This window comes from Dasypus novemcinctus, chromosome 7 (assembly GCF_030445035.2).
Source record: "Dasypus novemcinctus isolate mDasNov1 chromosome 7, mDasNov1.1.hap2, whole genome shotgun sequence".
Lineage (NCBI taxonomy): Eukaryota > Metazoa > Chordata > Mammalia > Cingulata > Dasypodidae > Dasypus > Dasypus novemcinctus.
This window is the reverse complement of record NC_080679.1, coordinates 101210211-101229755: the sequence shown is the minus strand read 5'-3', so window position 1 is coordinate 101229755 and position 19545 is coordinate 101210211. Positions and strand designations below refer to the sequence as shown.

Genomic DNA, 19545 nt, shown 5'->3' with positions numbered 1-19545 from the left:
ACATTCAATTATATTACCATAAATGCATTATTTGCTTCCACCTTTTTATTCTTTGGCTTTCATATGTCAGATCATATTTCATCTGTCCTTTTACTCTTTAGGTTATCCTTTCTGCCTCCCTCTCCTGTCTTTTCTTTCCAGATCCAAGGCTTTTGTTAGTATTTCCTGCAAAGGTGGGTTCTTTTTTACAAACTCTCTTTGTTTCTGTTTGTGAATATTTTATACTCACCTTCGTCTTGAAGGACAGTTTTGCTGGCTAAAAAATTCTCAGTTGGCAGTTTTTCTCATTCAGTATCTTAATTGTATCATACCACTTCTTGCCTCCATAGTTTCTGATGAGAAACCCGCACTAAGTCTTACTGGGCATCCCTTGTATGTGATGGCTTGCTTTCTCCCTTGCTGCTCTCAGAATTTTCTCTTTATCCTTGACATTTAACACTTTGAGTAGTATGTATCTTGGAGTAGGTCTATTTGGATTTATTCTAATTGGGATACAGTGTACTTCTTGGACATGTAATTTCATTTCTTTAATGAGAGTTGGGAAATTTTCTGGTATTATTTCCTCAAATATTCTTTCTTTCCCTTTTTGCTGCTTCTCCTTCTGGAACTCCCATGACACATAGGTTGTTGTGTTTCATGTTGTCATTCAGCTCCCTGAGCCCCTGCTCAATTTTCTCCATTCTTTTCTCTCTCTGTTCCTTTCTCTCTTCAATTCAGCTCTTCTGTCTTTGGTATCACTTATTCTTTTTTCTATCATTTTGAGCCTCTGTTATATGCCTCTAATGTGGTTTTGTTCTCACCTATTGTGTCTTTCATTCCCATGAACTCTGTTACTTTTCTATTCATGATTTCAATTTCCTCTTTGAGTTCTCTCAATGTCTACTTGATGTCACTTATCTCTTTAGCCATATTGTCCTTCAACTCTTAATTTGATTTTGGAAATTTGTTACATCTCATTTATTTATTTCCAATCTGGATCTCTTCCAGGACTTTTCGGGCAATGTCTTCCATTTTCTTAGTATGGCTCTTAATTTTTTGCTGATATCTAGGCATCTAGTTAGGATGGTTGTTTATTCAGATGCTCTATTTCTCTTTCATAGGGATTTAGTTATGGGAGGCTGTGTGTTACTGCTACTCTTTGATTCTTTGTACAATTTAGATCATTAGGTCCCTGTTAGCTTCTCAAAACTGGCCTCTGGACCCAGTAATGTGTTGCAAACCTGCTTCCTAGGGCCCTGGGAAGGAGGCTATAAAGGCCGGGAAGAACCTCTCTTATTTATTTATTTTTATCAACCCTCCCCCCCCCACACACACACACACCATGGCTTTTTTTTTGCTTGCCATTTTCTCTCTGTGTCCATTTGCTGTGAGTTCTTCTGTGTCTATATTTTATTTTTATTTATGCCCCCCCCCCTTGCTGCTTGCTTGTTGTCTGCTCTCTGTGTCCATTTGCTGCGCACTCTTCTGTGTTTTTTTTGCTTGTCTCCCTTTTTGTAGCATCACCTTGCTGAGTCAGCTCTGCGCATTGCTTGCGGGCCGGCAGCACTCCGTGGCACCCAGGCCAGAGGCTCTCCATGGCATGCAGGCAAGCCTGCTTTCACAAGGAGGTCCCGGGATGCCAACCCAGGGCCTCCCATATGGTAGACGGGAGCCCGACTGACTGAGCCACAGCTACTTCCCTCTTACTCAGTTTTACTATCCTCACATGCACTTTCTTGTTCAGCTAACAGATCAGGCTCTTAGACAGCCCTCTCAGTTCAGTGCCTGCTTGGAGTGTGTTTGCTACAACACCGACTGGATCAATATCATAGCTTCCTGCCTGGAAGCTAAGAGCCTGTAAGTCAAACACTCTTAGAGACAGTTCTCTAGCCTTTGCTGGCAGTGCCCTCTCTTTTCCCAGGTAGGTAGCAATTCCACTCCCCTCTGTGTCCTCAACAATGAGTCCCAGTTAGAGAGATTTAGAAGGTCGAATCTCTTTAGTTCAGTCTGGGATGAATACTGTAGCCAGCCCAGAGGCCTGAGAATTCAAGTGTCTTTACTGTGGTGAAGGGTGCTAGCAGTAGCCCTGCTGCTTTTAACTCACAGTTTTGCCATTATGATTCTTTTCCTTTGTCCCTCTCTCTTTTGGGTGGTGTCCAGCCTTAACTGGTTTTATAAATCCTAGAAGATTTTTTTTCCAGGTCATTTCAGCGTGTTCTCTAGCTCTTTTTCTGGGAGAGAAGAGAGTCCCGTGTCTTTCTAGTCCGTCATCTTGCCAGAAGTCCCTGGTGATTTTTTTTTTTTTAAGATTTATTTTATTAATTTATCCCCCACCCCCACCCGCCATTGTTTGCGGTTGCTATTTGCTCTCTCTGTCCATTTGCTGTGTGCTCTCTGTGTCTGCTCATCTTCTCTTTAGGAGGCACCAGAAACTGTACCCAGGACCTCCCATGTGGAGGAGAGGCACTTAATCACCTAAACCACCTCAGCTCCTGGTTTGTTCTATCTCTCATTGTCTTTCCTTTTTGTGTCTCTTTTGTTGCAACATCAGTGCTTAATAAGTATTTATATTCTCCCATTTATCTTCTCCAGCTCTAACTCTGCCATCCTAACCATGTACTGAATTATCATACCTGAAATCTTACTCACCTCAACGTCAACCATACTACACTCATAAATATTCTGTTCCCTTTTACTAACAGAGTCTTTTCTGTTCATATTCACCAACACAAGAAAAAACTGCTTATAATTTGATCCTGGCCCCTATTTCATTTTATAACAGGATGATTTTACAAGAAAGATTCTTGTTTCAAAGGCATTTGGAATTTCCATCTATAATGAAGATTTATACTCATTTCTCCTATGAAACAAAGAAATATGATGACCAAAATATGGAAAAACTTCCAGTTTATCAAAAGAATTACCCATTCCAATATAAGCTTAATGTCACTCCGAGTAATTATAATTTGAAAGTTTGAATCACTACAATGATGTTTATGATAACTAAAATGTATTAAACCAGTTTAGCAATTATAGTAGTTAAAGGTATAAAATTAGAATCAGATATATATACTTTGAAAGTTGGTATTCATTCACCTCCTCTCAAGCCCCTTTTCAAATACAGTATAGGAAGAGAAAGTGACATTTACAGGGGACCTACATTGTTCCAAGCATTGTGGAAGTAACTTTTCACATTCAAAATCTCTCTTAATTTTCATTACATTTCTGTCAGACAGAGTTATTATTCCCATATTTTCAGATGAAGTTCAGAAAAGTTAAGCAACTTATCAAAAGGTACCCATCTATCTATTTCCAAATCTTATGTTCTTTTCACCATGCTATCTTGATTATGAGGTGTAACTAGAAAGTAAGGGTTCTGATTTCTACCATGGTTTTACAACTTAGGTTATCATATCTTCTAATTTATTGATTTTAAGTCACAGAACAGTAGAAACTTTTAGAAATCACCAGATCATTTCCCTTTTCATCCTTTATATAATATCACCAACAAATAGATATCATTTGCTTTGTGAACACTCTAGAAACATGGAATTCACTAATTCACCAAATAATCCACTTTAGATTTGGTGACTATGAACTATTAGAAAAATTCTAACTTTCCACTGTAAAATCAAAATTTATCTTCTTGAAATTTCCATTTATTGTTCATTGGGACCAGAAATGATAGTTGAACCTCCTCTTCTGTAGAGCAGTTCTTCAATTGTTTGAAGAAACCTATCATGTTTCCTTGTTAGGCTATATAACCCAGCCATTCCACCTTCAATATAATTTACCTCCTCTCCTTTTCCACTCTTCCTTTTATAACACAGCATCAGTTATTGAGCAGAGCTCTCCAGGAGTGATCTGATCAACATAAAGGACATAGGATAATTATCTTCCTTTATACACACTTATAGCAATGCAGCCTAAGATCTATCAGCCATTTTACCAACTACATTGTACAACCAGACTCTTTGAACTTACAATTACCCAAAATTCACAGGTCTTTCTTATATCACTTACTATAAATTATATCTCTTCTCTCTTCCATTTAATCTTATTTTTCAAAGTTGCTTTTCTCTACCCCTTTAAGGATATTTGAATCCTAATTCTGCTCTGCATCCATCTTTCCAATAATGTATCCATATAGTTGTTATTATCTTCATCTTAGTTTATGGAAATAAAGTTTATTTGTATAGGACCGCAGACAAAGTCTTGTGATCTACCAATAGTGACCTGTCTATAATAGGAAATTGAACTTGGCATTGAGTCACGAATCTGTAAATAGTCATTCAGTCAATAATTTCTATATCTGACTTTGTGATATCATCTAGCTCTTATTTTACCATCTGGTCCACATGGAGATTTTTAATAACTTTGCCAAATTCCTTCTTGAAATCAAATTCTCTATCTCCAGAGCATTTTTTCAGATTTTCCAGGCAAACAATACTTTCAGAAAATGATCAAGGTTAGTCCAATAAGACTTGTTATTAGTGAAGCCAAATTAGCTCGTAGTTATCACGGCTGTTCTTTCTAAACGTAAAACTATGTGTTCCCTAAGTCCTTTTAGAATTTTTTTGAAACTTAACAGAAAGGTGTAACACCCAAATGATTTATAATTTGAAGTCCCCACATTCTTTTCTGTTTGTCAGAAGGCAAGACACCTAAAGAGATGTCAATCCACTCCAATACAGGTGTTGGGGTTATCAGCAAAAGTACAACTCATACAGGCTCAATGGAAAGGTGATTTATTCACATAGAGACAGTTCAGAGCAAGATCAGCCTTACGAGTGGGCTTTGGTTCCCCATAGCCAGTGGGTCTCAATCTGTGGCCAATGTCGGGAGATGTTGTACACACAGACAGCACCCCTCTCTTGTTCTTGTGCTACTGCAGTGGAGGAACCCTACTCCTTCCCCGCAAAGGACAGATACACCACTAGGATATGAGCTGGATCTCATAAAGCATGCCCGCCAGAGTCAGACTTTCTCCCATATGTGTTTACATATACTTGGGCCAATAGAGGAAGTAATGTGCCAGCAGTCCCCTTATCTACTAGGGGTTTGTGTTGCATCCTACCAGACTGACACACCTGGATGTGTGTGTGGGTCCCATAGAAAGGAAGACTGCCTCCTACTACATTTTCCTTTTTTAAAAAATTGAAAAAAAAAAAACTGCATTCTCTAGTCTTTATAGTTCTTCAAAGATTACCATTAGCAATCTAGTCATTTAATATGAAGGTTCTCTTATTCATTTATTTCAGGAAAACATGTGGGTCAAGATACTTGACCTAATTTAAAGCAAGTAAGAGATCTGTTACTATTTCATTACCTCTTTTAGCTTATGATTTACTCTGTTTTAAAATTTTTTATTTTGAAATAATTTTAGAATTACAGAAGACTTACAAAAATAGTGCAAAGCATTTCCATATATACTTTACCTAGCCTCCCTTAATGTTAACATCTTGTATAACCACAATCCAATGATCAAAACTAAAAAATTAACATTGGTACAATACTACCAATCAAGCTATAGACTTTATTCTGATTTCACCAGTTTTTCCACTGGTGTACATTTTTTTTCTCAGGACCCAGACCAGGATCCCATGTTAAATTTAGTTTTCATACCTCCTTAGTCTCCTCTAATCTCTTACAGTTCCTCAGTCACTCTTCACCTTTCATGACCTGACATACTGAGTACTAGTCAGGAATCTTATAGAACGTCCTTCAGTTTGGGTTTGTCTGGTTTTTCTTGTAATTGAGATTATGTGTTTTGGGGATGAATACTCAGAAGTGATGTGCTCTATCAGTGCATCATACCAGAGAACACATGATGTCTGATGTTTGTACTGTTAACCACAGTGCACCATCCACCACGGGGTTCACTGTATTATATGGCCCCATGCCTTGTACAGTCCACCCAAAGTGTATACTCAGAGGCTCTCAGTTTCATAATAGAGTTATGCTGTCATCACCTAGTCATTTTTAGAATGTTTTCATTACTCTAAAAGGAAAAAATCCCATACCCCTTTATACTTCTTATTGTTGACTCTTAGCATTAATATAGAACCTAGGTTGTCATTGATGCAAAAATATTATAATATTACTGCTAAATATAGTCCATACATTACATTAGTTGTATTTTCTCATGTATCACCATATTCTTTTTTTTTTTAAGATTTATTTATTTAATTCCCCCCCTCCCCCGGTTGTCTGTTCTCTGTGTCTATTTGCTGCGTCTTGTTTCTTTGTCTGCTTCTGTTGTCGTCAGCGGCACGGGAAGTGTGGGCGGTGCCATTCCTGGGCAGGCTGCACTTTTTTTCGCGCTGGGCAGCTCTCCTTACGGGGCGCACTCCTTGCGCGTGGGGCTCCCCTACACGGGGGACACCCCTGCGTGGGGCAGCACTCCTTGCACGCATCAGCACTGCGCATGGGCCAACTCCACATGAGTCAAGGAGGCCGGGGGTTTGAACCGCGGACCTCCCATGTGGTAGACGGACGCCCTAACCACTGGGCCAAGTCCTTTTCCCCTTAATGCCTTATAATAGTGACATCCATTTCTTCTAATTCACAGTAAAACATTCTTATATTTGTACTCTTAACAACAATCCTTATCCACCACCAAGTTCTCTGTTATATAGTCCCTAGATTATCCCCTAGCTTTCTTTCAGTTGACATTTACATCCCTAGACTATCCCTTTCAGGCACAATCATATTTATAAATCAGCAGTGTTAGTTATACCCATTATAATATGTTACCATCATCTCTATCCATTTCCACACTTTTACAGTCAAGCTAATTGAAAATTCTACATACATTAAGCATCAACTCCCCCTTCTCAACCCTCATTCTATCTCCTAGTAACCTATACTCACAAATGCATTTTTTGCTAAGTATAAATCCATTTTGACAATTCTTCCTCCTGTATTTTTTAAGATTAATAGAAACTTGGTAATGTGAAATTTTCCAGTGCCTCTATGGTATTATTATTATTATTATTATTATTATTATTATTATTATTATTTTAGGAAATAGATTGAGATACCCAGTAATTTTCTTAGAAATATCAAATTTTTATAGAACTAAGTTGTTTGGTAAACCTCATGTAAAACCATCATTGAAAATATGAAATAGTATGGGATTTTATTTCTTTAGCATTCAACATTAGATACTTATTCATGTTCATTCACAGCTAATATAATCTGGCATTTTTTTAAAAAATGGTATTATCTGTTCAAGTGTTCATGCTTAAGACATACAAATTATCACTGCAGTTGTCTATTGAAGTGTTCATGCTTAAAATATTAGAATTATCATTGTAATCACATCTTTGGATTTATTAATAGTAACTAGTAAGAAATGGTCTGATAGTCTAAAGTTTTATTTCATTTCAAGGTTTCAGAATTACCTTTTTTTTAAAAGATTTATTCCCCACCCCACCCCCACCCCCCGTGTGCTTTCTGCGTCTGTTCACTGCATGCTCTTCTGTGTCTGCTTGTATTCTCATCAGGAGGCTCTGGGAACCAATCCTAGGACCTTCTGGAGTGGGAGAGAGGTGATCATTCTCTTGCACCACCTCAGCTCCGTGATCTGCTGTGTCTCTTATTATCTCTCCTCTGTGTCTCTTTTTGTTGTGTCATCTTGCTGTGCCAGCTTTCTGCATGGCCAGCACTCCTGCGTGGGCCAGAACTCCTGCATGGAGCAGTACTCTACGCATACCAGCACTCAGTGTGGGCCAGCTCGCCACACAGGCCAGCTTGCCTTCACCAGGAGGCCCTGGGCATCAAAACCTGGACCTCCTCTATGATAGATGGGAGCCCAATTGCTTGAGCCACATCTGCTTCTCAGGATTACTTTCTTATAAATTTGATAAATTCCTTTTATTTGTTCCTCTTGTCTTTAATGTGAAAATTCCCATTTATGTTTTGTAGTTACCCACAGTGTTTAATGGATGATTTGTATGTCAATATCTGTTTTCTGATTCCATTTTGGATATCTTTCTGACAAAAATAATGAACCATTACCTAGTAATACTACTTAACCATGAGCTAAAAGTTACATAATCTGGTCCAGAGATTTTTACTCTGTAGGCCATTAGAGACTAGCTTATTGCTGATTAGTCAATTGCTGGTTAGTCTCACTCCTCAGTAACCATTTGGAAAACTATGAAAATAAAAATATTACAACACGTCCCAACAGATGTTTTTAAAACTGTAATAAAAAAAAAAGTCTTAAGATTTTACCTATAGTTAGAACTAAAGAAAGCTTTGTCATTTTATTCTGCACCTTTGCTTCTATATGAGGTTACCATAGAAATTTTTTTCATTAACAGTAGATTGATTTACCCAAAGATAAAATTGCTTGCATCATCTCATCTCCTAATGTTCCTAAAGCCTTCTATGCCAACTTTAGTGTTTTTAACCTCTGAGTCATTCCAGATTCTCAAGAGTTTCTGCAATGCTGAGTGTTCTTGAAACTCAAATATAATGTATTGATGTATTCGGTGTTAGTGCAAGGTCACTGTCGTGTTTTCATTCTTTCTTGGTGAAAAAAACCCTCTCAAGCATTTTAGTCATCAAGGAAAAACTCTGAATAATAAGCTAAGAATTCCAAGAACATTTACAAAATAAAAATAAATAAAGTCAAATACTTACAAAGACTTATATAATTATTCTGGGTCTTTTTGCTATAAAATAGTAAAGTCCATATTAGTGAACATAGAAGAACAGTATTTAATCTAAATAATTGGGCTTCATACACCTGTGTTTATGTGTTAAAATTCATGCCTGAGGAGAGCAGATGTAGCTCAGTAGTTCCATATACAATGTCCTGGGTTCAATCCCCAGTAACTCCTAAAACAAAAAGCCCATGCTTGAGTTAATGCTTGAAAGAAATAGTCAACTTGCCTAAAATAAGCATAATTTAAAAATAAGATATAAAGATTAATTTTAATAAAGCTACCCAAAAAAGGAAAGATTAGAAATATTTTAGTTTGGATTAGTTTTTAAGGCTTGTATTATCTGGAATGTATTTTTGTGAATTATATGAGATATGAAACTAACTCATTTTTTTTTCCAAATAGGTATCCAGTTGTCTGAACATCATTTATTAAATTGTCCATCCTTTGCCCACTGATTTAAAATGCTACCTTTGTCATGAACTACATCTGCATATCTATGGGTTTGTTTCTGTGACTATTTTCTTTTGTTCCACTATTTACCTATTCCTATACCAATATTACAACTTTTAAATAAATTTTATTATTGGATAGGGCAATTTCCCCTTCTTGTTTTTTGTATGTTGGTATTATTTCTAGCCTAGATCTAGGCTACCTTTTTCATTGGTTCTAAAAATTTTTTTTTAATTTGGGTTTTTCTGAATAAATGATCATAATGACTTCTGGTACTGACAGTTTTGTCTCTTTATTTCCATTAATTATCACTAACTTCATAGCTATTTGTCTTATAGCAATCCAGTGTCCCATAAACACCTGGGGAGGGGACAATTTCTATCATCTTCTGCAGAAGGTTCAGAACTATTTGTATTGATCTTTTATCCTTCACACCTGTCCATCCTTCACCAAACCTTGGTCTTTCTCCATTTATCCAAGGTAGATTTAGGTTTTTTCCTCCAATTTCTATATCACTGCCCTCCTTTTCAAAAAAAATAAATTAACAGTCCTTTGCTTTAAGTTTGAGTTATTCCAGCCCATTTGTGGGGAGCAGAGATGCTAAAGGAGGAAAGAAATAGATCCAAAAGTAGGCTGGTTCATTTTTTAAGGTAAAAAGGTTAAGGTAACCTTTCCTGACCTGCTATAGAATTTTTCTTTCACCTTTATTAATTTGAGCATTTAAACACTTTTTCCTTATAATTTTTTATGGATCTATATTTTGTCTTCACAACATTTTAACATCTTCAGGTTAGATTATTCCTCCTGCCTCTTTTATATACCTGTAATTCCTTTCCTCTGTCCCTTATACCCATGTTACACGTTCTTTAACTTGATATAGACCTTTCTTCCAGCTTAAATTTTATGTTCCACATCTTCAATAACATAGTTGTCCATATCTTAAATTCCATTGGTCCTCTATCTTTTACTCACATATGTTTAAAACCCTGGCCGTGTTTTCTTTTTGTTTTTCTTTTTTTTTTTCACGTCAGGCCAGTAATGTGCTGACATCATAACAAGGTTGGAGGGAGGCACACCTCACACAGGTGCATGAACACCCATTCATCATGCTTATGAACCACAAAGGGATCTCTTTTATTTTTTTAAAACTTTTTATTTTGAAATAATTTCAAACCTAAATTGCAATAGTGCAAAGACCTCTTTTCACACAGATTCTTCAATTGTTAACATTTTGCCACATTTGCTTTATCATTCTCTCCCTCTCCCTTTCCCTCTTTGTGTGTGCATATGTGTGTGTTTACATTTTTTCAGCACCATGTGATAATAAGTTGCAAACATTATGTAATCCATTTTGTTTTTGCTTTGCCATGCCTGCACTCAATAAGCCAAAAGGTCCAAATCTATCCATGTTGCTCTTTTTAATCTAAGTCAGGTTCTGCTAGATAAGTTTACATAGCTATGTATTTTGAGTTCTGGCATAAATTCATGATAAACTGACCTCAAATTGGCTTTCAAAATTGGCCTGTCAAAGTTACTTTTTTGTCTTGTCAACTTATTCTCTACTTTTTATTACTCTTTCCAACTCTTTTCACCTTTTTCACTTTCATCCTCCCTCCTCTGTCCTCTCTCTCATCAAATGAGGTCTCCTTATGGTTTACAGAGAAAACAGAAATCATGAGATATAAATACTCTCATCTCCCAGACATCAGAGTACAAGCCTGTCTTCATTTGCACCCATCTCTCCCCCTTTCTTCTTCAGAGAAGAATTTTCCCTCCTGTTATTGGAGGCCACTCCACTTCTGCACTTCTTTGTTTCCTTCTCTTGACCTGCTACAATCTGATTTTTACTCCTATCATTTTACCAAAACAGTTCTTGTTAATATTAAAAATCAATAAATTCAATGTCATTGAATCCAAGAGAGCTTTTCAGGTCTCTTCATAGCACAGGACCCCTCAGCAGCACTTGATGACTCATGGTTGCTGGTCAGATGCTGCTAAGAGGTCGTGTGAAATGAAGACCAAAAAAGGATCCCTTGGATTTGGGCTGCCATAACTTAAAACTTCTGATTTTCCTCTAAGCTCTCAGACCACTCTTTGGCTGATCCTCTTCTATCATGCCAGTAAATAGTCAGGTTCTTAGAGTCCTTCAAATCATAGTCCTAGGCATCTACTCTTTTCATTCATTGGTGTAATTTCATTTTTGGTCAGCATGTAAGGTGAAATTCATGTATATATTTTAAATCATTATTGAAAAATAATGTAAATCCCTCATCAAATACACTATGTATTTTTTTGGTTATATCTTATGTCATTAAGTTTAATGTAGCCAATTTTTCCTCTGACATTAGGACAGATTACTGCCTTTCATTGAATACCAGATAAAATGACTGACTTATGTTTAGAACTTTTTTAAAAAGATTATATATGTTTGAGGTACTTTTTCTCCCCAACATATATGGTTGAAATTAAGCAAGCTAAATACTTATTACAGTGATTCCATTATGCGGTCTTCTTTTTTTTAATCTCATGCACACCTACTGCTTCTATTACCACCTACACACAGATAGCTCACATATTTCTATCTCCATCTGAGACCTCTCTAATATAAGAATCGTAAGTCCAAATGTCTATTTGATATCCCCCATTGAACATCCAAAAGTTACCTCAAAAATCTTCATTTTCAAACAAATTCTTAATCTTCCTCCATCTTACCAAAACAAATAAATAAACATACAAAAACATGGTTTTCTTCTTATTCCCCACCTCAGTAAATGACTAGAATATTGTCTTTTCAGTTATACAAGTCAGAAAGCTCAGGATTGCCGTAGGTATGTTTCTCCTTCATTCTCCACATTCAACTCTTAATTAAGTTCTGCTGATTTTGTTCACTAAATATATTTTGCATCTGTCCACTCCTCTCTGTCTTTACCACAACTGTATTGCAGGTCCACCTTTACCTACTCTGAATCTCCTCTACTACAGTTTTTACTCTACCATCAGAAGGATCTTTTGAAATATAATTATGTCACTTCTCTACTTAAAACTTACCAATGTTTTCTCATTGCTGTTAGAATGTTTATTTTTACAATCTAGTTTAATGCTTTTGAGTTACAAATGGTTAACCTGAAAACAGGTTTTAATCTGATAGTACCTTGAGTTGTTTTAGTAATGGCATTGCTCATTCCAGATTCAATTCCACTCAAATCCTTGGTGTTAATCTGAAAAAAAAAAAATTTGTGTGTGTGTGTGTGACCTGCCTAAAGAGAATAAAGGTAGAGTAAAAAAGACTTAAATTGGATGCTGGGCAGAGGTGGTAAGGGAGGGGCTGAGAAATGAGTTCAGTGTTTGTGTGACTGAGGGTTTGGATGATAGACCACTGATACAGAACACAATAGGGTTTCAGGGGTGGGGGGCAAATGAGTTTCATTCTGGACATGTCATCTTTGAGCTGTCTGAGGTGTCTGGTAGGCAGAAGCAGAAAAACCTGAGCTTAAGGTTGATTTAAATATAGACCATGACTGAAGCTATGGGAGATAGGTTTAGGCCCAAACCCACATTGAAAGCATGAATTATCCTATAACTGTAATCCTGTGAAGAGTAAAAAAGGTGAGAGCATAAAAATTTTTTAAAGGAATTAAACCATTTCTAAGTTTACTTAGAAACATTTCTAAAAATGTGTTCTATAAGGACACTGATCATCTCTAAGAATGTTCATCTCATAGTATTTTCTGTGTGGGAAAGGGTTATCTTGAGCCTGTGGGGAGCAAACTGGCTCCAGACTTTTCCAAGTCCACATCTCTTTGCCTCCAACTCTTATATGTCCAAGGACAGGAGTCACAGACTTACCTTTGTAGGAAGCTGTTAAAATCTTTAACATGCCTTCAAGACCTTATAGGATATGTCTACCTGCCACCTTTCCAGTCTCAATTTATATTGTCACCTCACTCTTTCTACATCTTCTTTCAATCATTTATATTTTCCATTCTCCTTTTTGCTTCATTGTGTCTTAGAACATTTTTTTCTTCCCTCCCTCTTTTGCTAGTTGAGGACTGTTCATCATTCAGCTTTCAGCATTACACATTTGTTCAAAGAAATCTTTGGGGCCTTACTAACTAGGTTTTTTATTACTATTGTATATGCTTACATGCCTCTATGTAATTCTTTTATGAAATTATTACAGTTGCAAATTTACATTGAATTATGTGATATTCTGATTCATGTGTATCTCCCACACTAGATTGTAGGCTCCATTAAGGTAAGAACCATGTTTGTTTTGTGGCACAGTGCCTGGCAACACAGTAGGATGATAAAGATATATCAAGGACCATTTGAGTAATTACTTTATAACAAATATGAGCTCACCAAATATAAATTATAGATTGAATTGATTTTTTTTTTAGTTAATAAGTACAAAGACAAAAACTTAGGCAACCAGGGCAGAGGCTGTGGATGATTCGTATTTCCAATTGGGGGGGGGGAGAACTGAACTCGCTTTGTCTTGTAATATCCAGCCAATCGGTGAGTTTGGCTCTCAATCAGAATTGGATGGAATTTAGCATCCTTATCCTTTCTGTTCCTCTCAAGATGCTTTCTAACAGCAACAGCTTTCTTAATTAAATGGTAAAGATCCTCAGGAAGATCAGGAGCAAGTCCTTTGGACTTAAGAATTCTCAAGATTTTATTGCCTGTCACAAAACATACTTGTGCAACGCCATGTGAGTCTCTCAGGGTCACACCGATTTGTGAAGGAGTCAGGCCCTTCTTGGCCAGTTTGTAGATTTGCTCCTTCATGTCATCAGACGTCAACTTCAGCCAGGTGGGGACGCTGAGGCAATAGGGCAAGGCTGACTGGGACAGGCCCTTCCCAGGAGCATGCATGCAACCCATGATGGCGGCAGTCAGGCAGCGAAAAAGAACGAGCAAGGAAACGCCGCAGAAAGCCTGAATTGATTCTTATTTCAAGTCCAGATATTGAGAAATATAGGAAAATCAAACTAGGTCATTTGCAGTTCCTTGGAATTAAACATGCACCAAAGGACTCAGGATCAATTCTTTTCTGAAGTTTTCTTAAGCCTGTTCATGGTTTAGGGAGGATCTTAGACCCTTACTAGTTAACCATTCATGTCCAATACCAATTCCTTTTCCTTTTATTCCATCATTTTTACCTCGCCTTTGGGACTGAGTATTGTTCCTTATTTAGTTATTTGGATAGTACTAGAATATATGATCCTTAAAAGAAGATGGTGTGCTGCCTTCTTTGATGCCTTTATAATACCAGAAGGAACCCAGTCCCTAAATGAAACATTCCCTCCCAGAAAGAGCAGTTGTATCCTAGGAGCCAGCTGCTGTGAGCTGTGCTGAGACTTTCAGGGTTCTAGTGCTAGGGGAGGGGCAGAGAGAAAGGTGTGGAGAATACCCAGGGAAAGCCCAGAGACATATCTCAGAAAACAAGGATGTCATCTTAGAAGGAAGGGTTGAGTCCTTTGATGGCAGCAGCCTCTTGGGCAATCTGTGAAAAAATCCATGAAGCCCAGGACTTGCTGTAGTGAAATTAATCTGGTCCAGGAGGGCAGAAAATAAGAGAGGGTACTGTATTATAAAGAAATAGACTGCTTCTGTAGCAGTAGAGGAGGTCACCCTTGAAAATTGAAGCCCGGAAAGCTGGAGTCTCCCTACTCTCCTACTCCCCACTTACCTAACCCCACCCAACCCCAATGACCATACTCTACATACACAAATACAGGAGCTTCCTGTTACAGAATCAGGAAAATCCAACTCATGCACATATGAGGAACCAAAAAAGTGAATATGCACAGAATTCATAGAATAATACCATAAGAAAAAAAGTACTAAAGAACAGCATAGCTTCCCAATAGGCAATTCAGAATCTACATAAAACTTTTGACACAAAGCAGGTGACCATTGTATCCAAAATTCCTACATGAATTTTTAAAATATAATTATGCAATCATGGCCATGAAGGAAGACAACAAAATAAATACAAGAATTCAGGAAACAAATGTCTGGACAAAGGATCAAAATGGGAAAGAAAGAGATGCCAAAATCCAGACACCTCACAATGAAGTCTACATTGTAAGAATGACAAGAGAGATTAGATGTCATGTGAAGCAAGGTCAGGGAAAGAGAGGTTAGAAATGAGAGAGAGAGAGAGAATGACAAATGTGGAAGACCAGCAAGAGAGAGCCAACATACCTGGAGTTTCTGAAGATAAAAACCAAAACAATAAAAATTTAAAATTTAAAAATAATTTTCAAAAAACCTTATATAAATTGTTAAAAAGACTCGAATCTACATATTGAAAGGACATTCCATGTGCCAGGAAAAATGGATCTAAAGCAATCAACTAGTAAATTTTTTAACTTTAAAGAAACAGTTCTTTCAGCACCCAAGCAATAAGACCAGGTCACACTTAAAATGGAAAGAAAATTAAATTCACATCAGCTTCCTACACAGCAACATTCAATGCCCAAAGAAATGGAATAACGCTTGGAAAATAACCGAAGGAAGAAAGTATGTCAGTGATTTCCTATGCAACCATTTTTGTTCTTCAAGGGTAAAGACATGTTTTGTAAAGACATGAACTCAGAGTATTGGTTCTTAATGAGCCTTTCTTGAGGAAACTACTAGAGGATGACCTCTGGACCACCAAGAGATGAATGGGAATATTTAGAACTAGTGAATAAAAAATAAGGTACAATATAAACAAAGAGGGAAGATACCATTATTTTCCTAATTTTTTTTATTCATTTTTTAAAAATATTACATTCAAAAAATATGAGGTCCCCATTCACCCCCACCACCCCCACCCCACCACTACCCCCACAGCAACACTCTCCCCCATCATCATGACACATCCATTGCATTTGGTGAGTACATCTTTGGGCATCGCTCACCTCATGGTCAGTGGTCCACATCATAGCCCATACTCTCCCACGTTCCATCCAGTGGTCCATGGGAGGATCTACAATGTCCGGTAATTGTCCCTGCAGCACTACCCAGGACAACACCAAGTCCCGAAAATGCCTCCACATCTCATCTCCTCCCATTCCCCGCACCCAGCAGCCACTATGGCCACTTTTTCCACACCAATGCCACATTTTCTCGATTACTAACCACAATAGTTCATGAATAGAAGGTTATGGTATCCAGTTGCCTGGTCAAGAAAGCATGGCCTGGTTGATAATGTGAAGGTATTATGTGGATCTAAATCATTTGTCAGTTGATTGCATCTGTGACTGATTATATCTACGATCAACAAAGCAGATTGCCTTCAGCAATGAGAGGAGTCTCCTTATTCAATCACTTAGAGACCTTAAAGGGAGAATTTAGCATTTCAGTAGTCAGAAAGAAAAAATTTCTATCTCTACTTCAGATAAACAGACACACACACACACATACACATGCTTATATACATACATACTTAAATATGTTCATTCTGTTTCTCTGAGAACCCTGACTAATACAGTAGGTAAAGAATGTTTTATTCCTAGTTTGTCAATTTTTTTAAATTCATGAATTGCTTTCAAATTTCATAAAATAGTTTTCTTTATCTACTGTAATGGTTTAAGGGTATGGTTTTATCCTTAGTCATTCAATACAATAAAATGTGGATAGGTATTATAATGTTGAGCTTTCTTATATTCCTGGGATAAATTCTACTAGGCAGTAATGTTTTTTATTATCTATGTGTATCTGGTTTTGATTTGCTTATATTTTTATTTAGTTCCATGAATAAAATTACCCTCTAAATTTCCTTTCTCAATCCTGGGTTTTGTTTCAAGGTCATAAAACTCATTAGGACGTTTATTTTGCTTTCTGTTCTCTTTAAGAAAAAAATATGTTGTAGGGATTATATCTTCCTTAAAGGTTTATAAAACTGTCTCAATATTTAGGAGATGTAGGATGTGTAAAATTTTAACTGTTGCTTTATTCTGTTTAATGATTATCAGTATATTGAGGATTTCTTTTTTCCCCTTTGAGTTACTTTGGCAAAATATTTTTTTGAGTTAGTTTTGGCAAAATGCATTTTTCATGAAATCACCCATTTTATATAGATTTTAAGTTTATTGGCACAAAGTTATTCTTGTATTCTTTTGGTATATTTAACCACTAATGTATCTGTTTTCATGGCCCCTTCTGCTTTCTGAATATTTCTATACAATCCTTATGTTTTTATTTCCTTGATCAAATAGGAGGTTTATCAATACAAAGAACCAAATTTTGGATATGGGTTTCGGTGTGGTTGGTTGGTTGGTTGGTTTTTGGCTTTATCATTTCTTTGCTTTCTACTTTAATTTTTTCTTTTATTATTACTCTTTTCTTCCTCTGTTACTGTTCAACAGTTCTTTGATTTCTGAGCCTTTTTTTCTAATGCATGTATTTAAAGCTGAAAATTTCCTTTCAGATACTATTTTAGCTGCAAACCCACAAGTTTTAATAGCTGGTATTTTATTGTCATTCATCCAAACTATTTTAAATTTCACTATATTATTTTCATTGATCTATGAATTACTGTTTTTAAATTTGCAAACGTGGTATTTGGGGATGTCATTTTCTTATGGCATTCTATTTTGGGGGGATTTTCATCAAATGATATAGTCTGTGTGATATCAATTGTTTGAAATTAGTGAAATTTCCTTTATGGCTAGTTATTTTTATGTATTTACCAAGTATTTACTTTGTGCTTACTATAGACCAGGCACTAAACATTTTACAAATCTTCACTTATACAATTTTCTCGACAAGACTGTGTGGTAGGTACTATTATTACCTTCATATTTTTCAGGTGAGGAAACTGAGAGATAGAGAAGTAAGTTCCCTTAAATCATACAGTTAGTAAGTAACAAAACTGGGATTTTAATCCCAGCAATCTGGATGCAGAGTTCATGCTCTTAACCAACATAATATGCTAAAAATGTGTTTTCTATAATTCCTATAGATTTATATAGAGCCCTTTGTATTCTATTAGATTGAACTTATTATATAGTTCAGATCTTATATATCTTAATGTATTGCATGTTGGATTTATCAATTTCTGGGAATGTATCTTGACTGTGAATTAATCAGTTTTTCATTGTCATTTTTTCCATCAATTATTTTTAGGATCTTGTTAGGTCTATATCTTCAGAATTTCATATCTCACTAATTGGGTTTTCATTTAATAATTACATAATAAATTTCTTTATCAGTATGTTCCCTCTCTGCTCATTGTCTGTGCACTATTTCTGCTCACTATGTCTGCTCATTGCCTCTGCTTGTGTCCACTCATTGTCTACTTTTCTTCTTTAGGAGGCATCAGAAACTGAACCCAGGACCTCCATATGGGAGGCAGGTGCCCAACTGCTTGAGCCACATCTGCTCCCTGTTCGTTGTGTCTGCTTGTTGCATCAGTTCATTGTATCTGCTCATCTTCTTTAGTAGGCACCAGGAACCAAACCTGGAACTTTCCATGAGGGAGGGAGGTGCCCAACTGCTTGAGCCACATCCACTCCTCAGTATGTTGGGTTTTTTTTGTTCATTTGTCTTTTAATATATCTTTGTTCGAGAAGTTGTGGACTTAAAAAACAATCATGTACAAGAGTGGAATTCCCATACCAAACTCCTCCACCAACACACTACATTGTTGTGGAACAGTTGTTACAGATAATGAGATAAAATCAGCAGACTATTACTGTTAACTATGGTTAACTGTGATCTATAGCACACAGTTGGTATATATTTTCCATATCCCCTTTTTTTAACACAGTACATTTTTGGCATTGATGCAAGAATATTACTGTTTTGCTGTTAGCTATAGACCATAGGTTACATTAATTGTCTTTCCTATACTTCACAACATACTTACCACCTTACAATAATGATTTACATTTTGCTCTAATTCATAGAAGATCATTCTTGTATTTGTACTATTTTTTAAATATATTTTTTATTTTTTTAAAAGATACTTAGTCTACATGAAATGTTACATTAAAAAAAATAAGAGATTCCCACATGCCCCACTCCCCATACCTCCAACTTTTCCCCACATTAACAATTTCTTTCATTAGTGAGGTACATTCATTGCAGTTCAAGAACACATTCTGGAGCATTGCCACTAAGTATGGATTATAGTTTACATTGTCATTTACACTCTCTCCCTCTCAGTTCTGTAAGTTATGGCAGGATATATAATGGCCTGTGTCTGTCATTGTAATGTCATTTAGGACAATTCCAAGTCCCAAAAAAATGCCCCTATATTACACCTTTTTCACTCTCCCTGCCTTCAGCACCGCCATTGGCCACTGTGTCCACATCAATGATATAATTTCTTCCATTGCTAGAATCACAATAAGTCTCTAGAAGAATATGAGTAAGTCCACTCTAGTCCATATTTTATTCCCCAGTCCTGAGGATTCTGGGATGGTGATGCCCATCCCAT

At 36.5% G+C, this 19545-nt stretch overlaps 1 protein-coding gene, 2 non-coding genes and 1 pseudogene across 22 annotated transcripts in view; 1 reads left to right on the top strand and 3 right to left on the bottom strand.

Moving 5' to 3' along the window:
• MBD5 (methyl-CpG binding domain protein 5) overlaps window positions 1–19545 on the top strand; it is a 438647-nt gene that overhangs the window by 347440 nt on the left and 71662 nt on the right. The window lies entirely within an intron of this gene.
• On the bottom strand, window positions 10133–10236 carry LOC111761135 (small nucleolar RNA U13). Its single transcript, XR_002794583.1, has one exon. It is a non-coding gene; the product is annotated as a small nucleolar RNA U13 (small nucleolar RNA).
• LOC111761134 (small nucleolar RNA SNORA38) lies at window positions 12836–12966 on the bottom strand. The gene has a single exon (XR_002794582.1). It is a non-coding gene; the product is annotated as a small nucleolar RNA SNORA38 (small nucleolar RNA).
• On the bottom strand, window positions 13509–14002 carry LOC131279217 (small ribosomal subunit protein uS15-like; annotated as a pseudogene).